The sequence below is a fragment of the Clupea harengus genome, chromosome 1, assembly GCF_900700415.2.
Source record: "Clupea harengus chromosome 1, Ch_v2.0.2, whole genome shotgun sequence".
Lineage (NCBI taxonomy): Eukaryota > Metazoa > Chordata > Actinopteri > Clupeiformes > Clupeidae > Clupea > Clupea harengus.
This window is the reverse complement of record NC_045152.1, coordinates 4,661,859-4,669,358: the sequence shown is the minus strand read 5'-3', so window position 1 is coordinate 4,669,358 and position 7,500 is coordinate 4,661,859. Positions and strand designations below refer to the sequence as shown.

General features: G+C 46.7%; 1 protein-coding gene across 2 annotated transcripts in view; it reads right to left on the bottom strand.

The window, feature by feature from the left end:
• The window catches only part of rarab (retinoic acid receptor, alpha b), an 84,392-nt gene that overhangs the window by 76,119 nt on the left and 773 nt on the right, over positions 1–7,500 (bottom strand). The gene's annotated exons all lie outside the window — the stretch shown is intronic.

The following is a 7,500-nucleotide window of genomic DNA, read 5'->3' as shown; positions in this document are numbered from 1 at the left end:
CCAGGGGAGCGCCACAGTGAGGCAGTCAGTCCCCTGGAGCCATGTCTACATAAAGAGATTCTCATCCAGTTATAAATCTCCGCTTGACATCTTGTGCTCTAATTTACTCCTATCACCCCATGTTCTCATCCTGGGAGCGATCGCTACATTAGCTTCATGGACATGCGAGTCTGCAGTGCCTGCCAGGAAAGTCTGATTGGATATAAATGAGCTTAACTCTGATTTTATGATACCCTTCCCATCACTGAGCTGTCCAGGCTCACATTCCCCGCAGTCACGCAAAGATGACATCATCACCCCGGGACCACAGCTGAGGAGATCAAGCTTAACGTGGCTGTAATTAGAGCTGTGCGATATGGCAAAAAAAAACTTCATATTTCGATATGCTGAGGAGAAATGCCGATATACTATATAATATAATAAAAAAAAATAGTATAGTATAATGTTCAATGTAAGTATCAGTATTTATTTGAAATATAGAAAAAGTAAAAAAGAAAAACACGTCATACTGTTCTATATCTAAATAGTTGCGTTCAACTAAAATAAAAAATAAAAACAAACACACAGCATATGTTCATGTGTGATCAATGACTGCCAAAAAAAGTTTAAGTTTATGAATGTCTTATTGTTCTCTTCATTTTGAAAATGGATGGTTTGGCTTTGCAGCCAGGCCCTGAAGGTCCAGTACTGATGTTACGATGTTGAGTACAGCGCCCAGCCCTAGTTGTAATCTTGCCTGTCCTTTGGTCCATGAATCCCCAGACTTAATTTGGCCAGGAGAACAGCTGATCTCATGCAGAGAGACATGGGTAGAGGGATATAAATAATTAAAGTGTCGCCATGGATCTTCTTTGCTCTGTCATGTTATTTTGTTGCCTCACACGTACAAACAAACACCTCTCACCCCATCCCACACCCCCTCACACACATATGTGCGTGTGTGTAACATCTCCAAATCCACAGCCAAGAACAACCATGGCACGCCATCTAAGCCTGTGCTAGTGTATGTCTCTCTGCCCCCCCCCCCCCCCCCCTCAGCTCAGCAGGATATCAGGGACATCCCTGGCAGGCAGGAGTGGCACAGCTTCCACTGTGATATCTAACACGCATGCATCGAACAGAAGAGAAGAGAGAGAGAGAAGAGAGAGCGAGAGACAGTGAGAGGTGTGTGTGTATGGGTGTGGGGGGGTGGGCAGAGGATAAAAGAAGAGAGTGAGGGAAAAGAAAAAGATAAGAAGAGAGATAAAGTCTTAGACTAGGACCCCGGGGCCTTCCACACCAAACCACCTCAGCATGTGAGAGATCCCCCTTCCCCAGGGAGGCAGAGGACGGACGTGTACGGAGGAGAGAGGGATGAGAAGAGAGGGATGAGAAGAGAGGGAGGAGGGTGGTGAGCGGGTGCACGCAGGGGGAGTCAGGGGAACCCCTGGAGCTGCCAGTTTTGCGTGGCTTAATCCCCGGTCCGCTGGCTTCAAACGTCCGTGGCGGTAATTAACACGCCAACCCCCGCGGGGCGCACAACCTGCAGCTCTCATCTCTGCATTCAATTAACCCACTTAATGCAGAGAGAGAGGGAGAGGGAGAGAGGGGGACACAGAGAGAGAGGGAGAGGGAGAGAGGGGGACACAGAGAGAGAGGGAGAGAGGAGTAGAGAGAGAGGGAGAGGGAGAGAGGGGTAGAGAGAGAGGGAGAGGGAGAGAGGGGGACACAGAGAAAGAGTGAGAGAGGGAGAGAGGGGTAGAGAGAGGGAGAGAGAGAGGGGTACAGAGAGAGGGAGAGAACAGAAGGAGGGAAAGAGAGAGAAAGAGAGAGAGAGAGAGAGAGAGAGAGAGAGAAGGGAAAGGGGATCACAGAGAGATGAAAAGAGGCAGACAGCAGGGGAGATTGGGTGAGATGGAGAGAGAGTGGAACACAAAGAGAGAGAGAGAGAGGGATGTAGAGAGAGAGGGGGGGGATGGAGAGAGTGTAACACAGAGGCAGAGAGAGAAAGCGACCAAAATGTAAACAGCGGGAGGAGGAGAGACGGGAGGAGAAGTGTGTTAAAGGAAAGGGGTTTGGTACATGGTGTGTGTATGTGTGTGTGTGTGGGGGGGGGGTTCATGGCATCAGGGGAAGAGAGGATGGAGAGTGTTAAAAGAATGAGGAATTAGGATGGCACGTCAAGAGGTGTGTGTGTGTGTGTGTGTGTGTGTGTGTGTGTGTGTGTGTTGGGAGGTGTGAGGTCCTCTACACAGCACCATTCACACTCTCAGCGCTGTCACAGCCTATGGGCACAGAGCACATCACAGCAACAAAAAAGACAAAAAAGCGTTTCAGACATTCTGAATTATTTTAGGAGTAATCAACATTCATGTCAGTGCAGTAAATATCAGTAGGCAACCAATAGGCTACTGTATAGTTAAAAAAAAGGGATCATTAATGCTAACCATATTTAGCGGTCAGCTATTGCCATTGTTGATGGTTTTTCAAGTGAAGTGCTTCAAAGAACTGCTCTGGTGCCTAGCTTGTATAGTGAATGATGTGTATTATGTATTTGGCCATAAGAAGGTTGCTTGGTTCAATAGCTCACCAGCTCTGTAACTCAAATGGCCTACCTAAGATAAAGTTAGACAAACATTTGTATGTTTCTCTCGCTCTAAAGTGATGCACATCCTGCAGCCTTACAACATTTTGAAACGCGTGAGAAGATGCATGAAGAAACAATATGTCAAAATCATGACGGATTTGTGAAGTTCTGACAACACAGTAGCCTTGCTTCATTTTGGTTAGCTGCTAGGCTGCGTCACACCCCTATCCTGCCATGCTGGCTCTGTCTTTTACACAGATGTCGATTCCGCGATTCCGCGATTCCGCGATTCTGTGACCACCTCCACTGCTGGCTGAAAGGCGGAACAACAATGACCCCCCCCCCCCCCCCCCCCCCCCCCCCCCCCCCCATTCTGTCTTTGTATGTTTTATACAGAGCAGCAAGGCGGAGTGAAGGTGCAGTATTCCCCCCTTGAACAGGCTGTGTAAGAAGGGATTGAGTGCAATGGAGCACCATCCACAGTGCACTCAGTGGATTTCATAGGAGCCAGAAACCTTTCAGACAACCGTCGGCCCACACAAACACTTCAGGCTCAGCCGCTGGTCTTAAAGTTTCTAAACCATTGAATGGCAACGTCTGGGGACAAGGTGACATTGATGGTCAGGGGGTCCATGGTGACATGACATGCTTCTGCGTGCTTTGACTTCAGAAGGGTGGCATGAGTTTACCCCAGCTCAAACACCACAACACATAGTTGCAGGCAAACTGGAGCACACACCATTTACTCTGACCATGCATTGGAATATGTTAATGCATGGACAATACACACACACACACACACACACACACACACACACACACACACACACACACACACACACACACACACGACATTATGGAACCAACAATAAGTCACAAGGCTACCACTTGACTTCCCAGTTTCTATATAAAAACATGCATACATACATACTTGTGTATATATACACACACTCCCATGACTGCACATGCGGACTTATAGACAGACGTGCATATGTAAAGCACATACACAAACACACACACACACACAATTACATGTGCACACTCCCAGACAGATATGTGTATACACAACCAACTACACACACTTGAAAATAGCTGAGACAAGAAAAAGTCATCGCCAGACAGGTTGGCTGCTCATTATTATGAGTAGTACACAAACACAAACACACACACACACACACACACACACACACACACACACACACACACACACACACACACACACACACAAACACAAACACAGAAACAGACAGAGACACAGACACACATACAAATCAACACTGATATCCCAACACACACACGCACCTCTCGCCCCCTCTCTCTTCCTCTCACACACACACACAGACACACACACACACACACACACACACACACACACTCAGCACAGACACATACACTCACTAACATTCTGAAGACATTCCCTTGGCACTTCCCTGCTTCCCTCTCACACACACACGCACGCACACACGCACACACGCACGCACACACACACACACACACACACACACACACACTCGCACACACACGTGCGCGCACACACACACACACACACACATGTTTCAGCGTGCCGCGTCTCGCATGAGAGCTCTCACAGTTCCTCTCCAAGCAGGGGGGTGAGTAATGATTAGAGCCCTTGAGCGAGTGGAGCGCCGTTTGTCAGATAACACAACACACAGGCCTGGATTAGCACAGAAAAGTCCCACTGTTAGACAGTACAGCTCTCTCTCTCTCTCTCACACACAGACACAGGCCTGGATTAGCACAGAAAAGTCCCACTGTTAGACAGTACAGCTCTCTCTCTCTCTCTCACAGACACAGACACAGACACAGACACAGACACAGACACAGACACAGACACAGACACAGACACAGACACAGACACAGACACAGACACAGACAATGTAGACTCGCTGAGCACCTGATCACCCTGACCATTATGAACAAACACACACACACACACACACACAGTCAACCCCTCATTCAGTCATAAACGCTCCAAACCCACCTGCCCACACCATGTTCTTGCAGTCACAACCATGCCACACACACACACACACACACACACACACACACACACACACACACACACACACACACACACACACACCAATCCCTCTGTGGACAACTGGAGCTTATGGAGGCATATGGGGTGGGATGGTGAGAGCAGGGTAGTTCCGGCTTTGAGTTAAGAACTTCGACTCAATCTGTCCGACGTGTGTTTGCTCAGAGGACACGTGGTGAGGAGCAGGAACACGTGGTGAGCGTTTGGCACGACCTCCATGCCTGGAAGCTGTGCCGTCACCTTACAAGCAAACAGGCCTGTCGTACATAAATACACCCTCCCCCCCCTCCCCCCCCCCACACACAAAACAACAAACAGTTCACATGAGGACGTGCATGATTCTCCTCATGTGAACTTGTGGGTAGGATGGCATCCCGCATTGCCCTGGAACATTCCGGTGGTTTGCCCAGTCTCGTTCTCACTGGTCCCGTGGAAACATCAACCTGAGGCAACCCAGCCCGCGCCGAGCAGGCAGACCGAGAGGAGACCCTGTTTGGTGTGCGCAGGGTGCCAGAGACGGCGTGTGAATGCGCAGGCTACCACGGACACACGCCGCAACCCTGCGCTGAGGGCCTTCACCTTTCAGCTTCCTGTAAAAGCGTGACGCAAGCCTAACCTCAGCCTGACAGAACAGCTCACCTGCCAGAGGAGAGGAGCTCCGTGGGACGATTTGGGACCACACACAAGACAAAATGTGACTAACACCGTAAACGAGTCTATTAAGTATATTAATTATGTAAACAGTGTTAGCTAGTTATCTAGCAGGAAGCTAACATAAACAGAACCGCCACCATAGTAACCATTTCCATTTAGTCATTTAGCAGACGCTTTTGTCCAAAGCGACGTACAAGGGAGAGAACAGTCAAGCTACGAGAAATAGAGACCTAGTGTAACAATAAATACTATCTTACATAAGGAATAGAAAAAAAGAAGTGCAGGAATGTAACTGCTGTAAGTGCAAGTTAAGTACTAGTCGAAGTGCAAGTTAGGAAGGGAGGTGCTCTCTGAAGAGTTGGGTCTTCAAGAGCTTCTTAAAAGGTAGAGAGGGACGTCCCTGCTTTGGTAGTGCTAGGCAGTTCGTTCCACCAACGTGGAACTACGAATGAGAATAGTCTGGATTGCCGTACTTGCACAGACGGCAGTGCTAAACGACGCTCATTAGACGAGCGCAGCATCCTGGGTGTAACATTTGCCCTTACAAGAGCATTTATCTGGACATATAAACGGCAGGTCTGGGACTGACCATTGAGCCTGGCTTCTTACCAGGGCTTGGGTTGCTGGTTAAGCCCTGTTTAAGCCACAGATAGTAAAAGGTTTAAGCACAGTGTAAAAGGTTTAAATACGGTCTAAACGCTCCCTGGAACAGGAACTAACTTCAAGCCCCAGGTTTGGCTCACAGTGTAAATGGGGTTAATGAATCCTTGCACTGATCCTTCTCTCAGCAACCATCCACTACACAAATTACCGAACCCTTTATTTTGTTTTACATTTGGGTACCATGTACTCTTTACTTGATGAATTTATTTGTGAGTACAATGTACTTCTTACTGAAGAAGATTTTTTTAAGGTTGCTATAAGGTTGTACATATGGTTAGCTTTAAGGTTAGAGTTAGTTAAGTTTATCAATATGTGCTTAATGAAGCAGATTTTAGATGGAGATACAACAGTATTACAGATAGACTGTACACATCGAAAGTACAAAGGGCAAAAAGGCAACATGTGGTCAGCCGTGAATTTTATGGAATTCGGGAAATGAAGTAACATGGTGTTACTAAATGTCCTCTCCTCTTAGTTCCCACAAGAATCAGAGATTACCAGAAATCGACGCAAATGCAACCAAACCAGTAATTCACGTATTCAGTAACTCACCAAATGTCATCATTTTAGGGCCAGGAGGCCTAAAAGATTGACCTTCTTTCTTCCTCTTTTTTTTTTCTCTCTCCAAAACATAGCCTGGCTAATATAGCCTTTAAAGTCTGAATAAGAGTTAGGACTGGCCTAATTCACTAGTGCTTTATATGGACACGCACACGTACACACAACGTTATCATGGTTGTGACAACGGTATGGCGAGAAGGCAATTCAGGAAACAGACAGTTTTACCACTCAGTGGTGAAATTCACCCAATCCACTGCAACTGCCATTAAACTGCAACATTCACCACGCTACTGTCATCCGTCCAAAAATGGTTTCAACACCGTACTTGAAAAAAGTCAAATGCAAGTCAAGTCAAAAAATCTTTTGTTCACTTTTTTACTATTTCTCAGTATCTTTACTTTATTTTTTTCAAAGGCAGACAATGGATTTGTTTGTTATTTTATAGCGTGATCCGTCCCAGAACCAGGTGCTCTCAGCCTCTCTGTGTGTGACCCAAACTGAACCTGTGATTAAGCAACAGGACACCAACCCACTGGTATTGCAAAGTAACAGCCAGGTAGTCAGTGGAAGATCAGCTACAAAGTGTTCAAATGCATGCCATATCGTATCTAAACTTAGGTCAAGAATGCAGTTTAATCATCTGGGACTTGATATGTGACCGAAAATTACTCAACAGACTAATACCACTATAACTGCGGTTATCCTTTGGTTATTGTCAATGACAATTTTTTACCATCTTCCTTGGTTCAAACACAGCACTTCAACTACTTTCCTTTGATTGTCTCCATCAGAAAAACAATGCTTATTTTATTATGAGTATTGGGTCAAAGGTCACAACCGACACCCAGCACCTAGTGTAGTGACACTGCTTCACCCGCTGTAGCTCAACATGTCACTCCACAACATTCTGTTTTCCTCCCCAGCACCTGCTACTCTGGCTGAGCTGAAAATAAACTCAGGCAGCAATTCAATTCAATTCAATTCAATTCAATTCAAT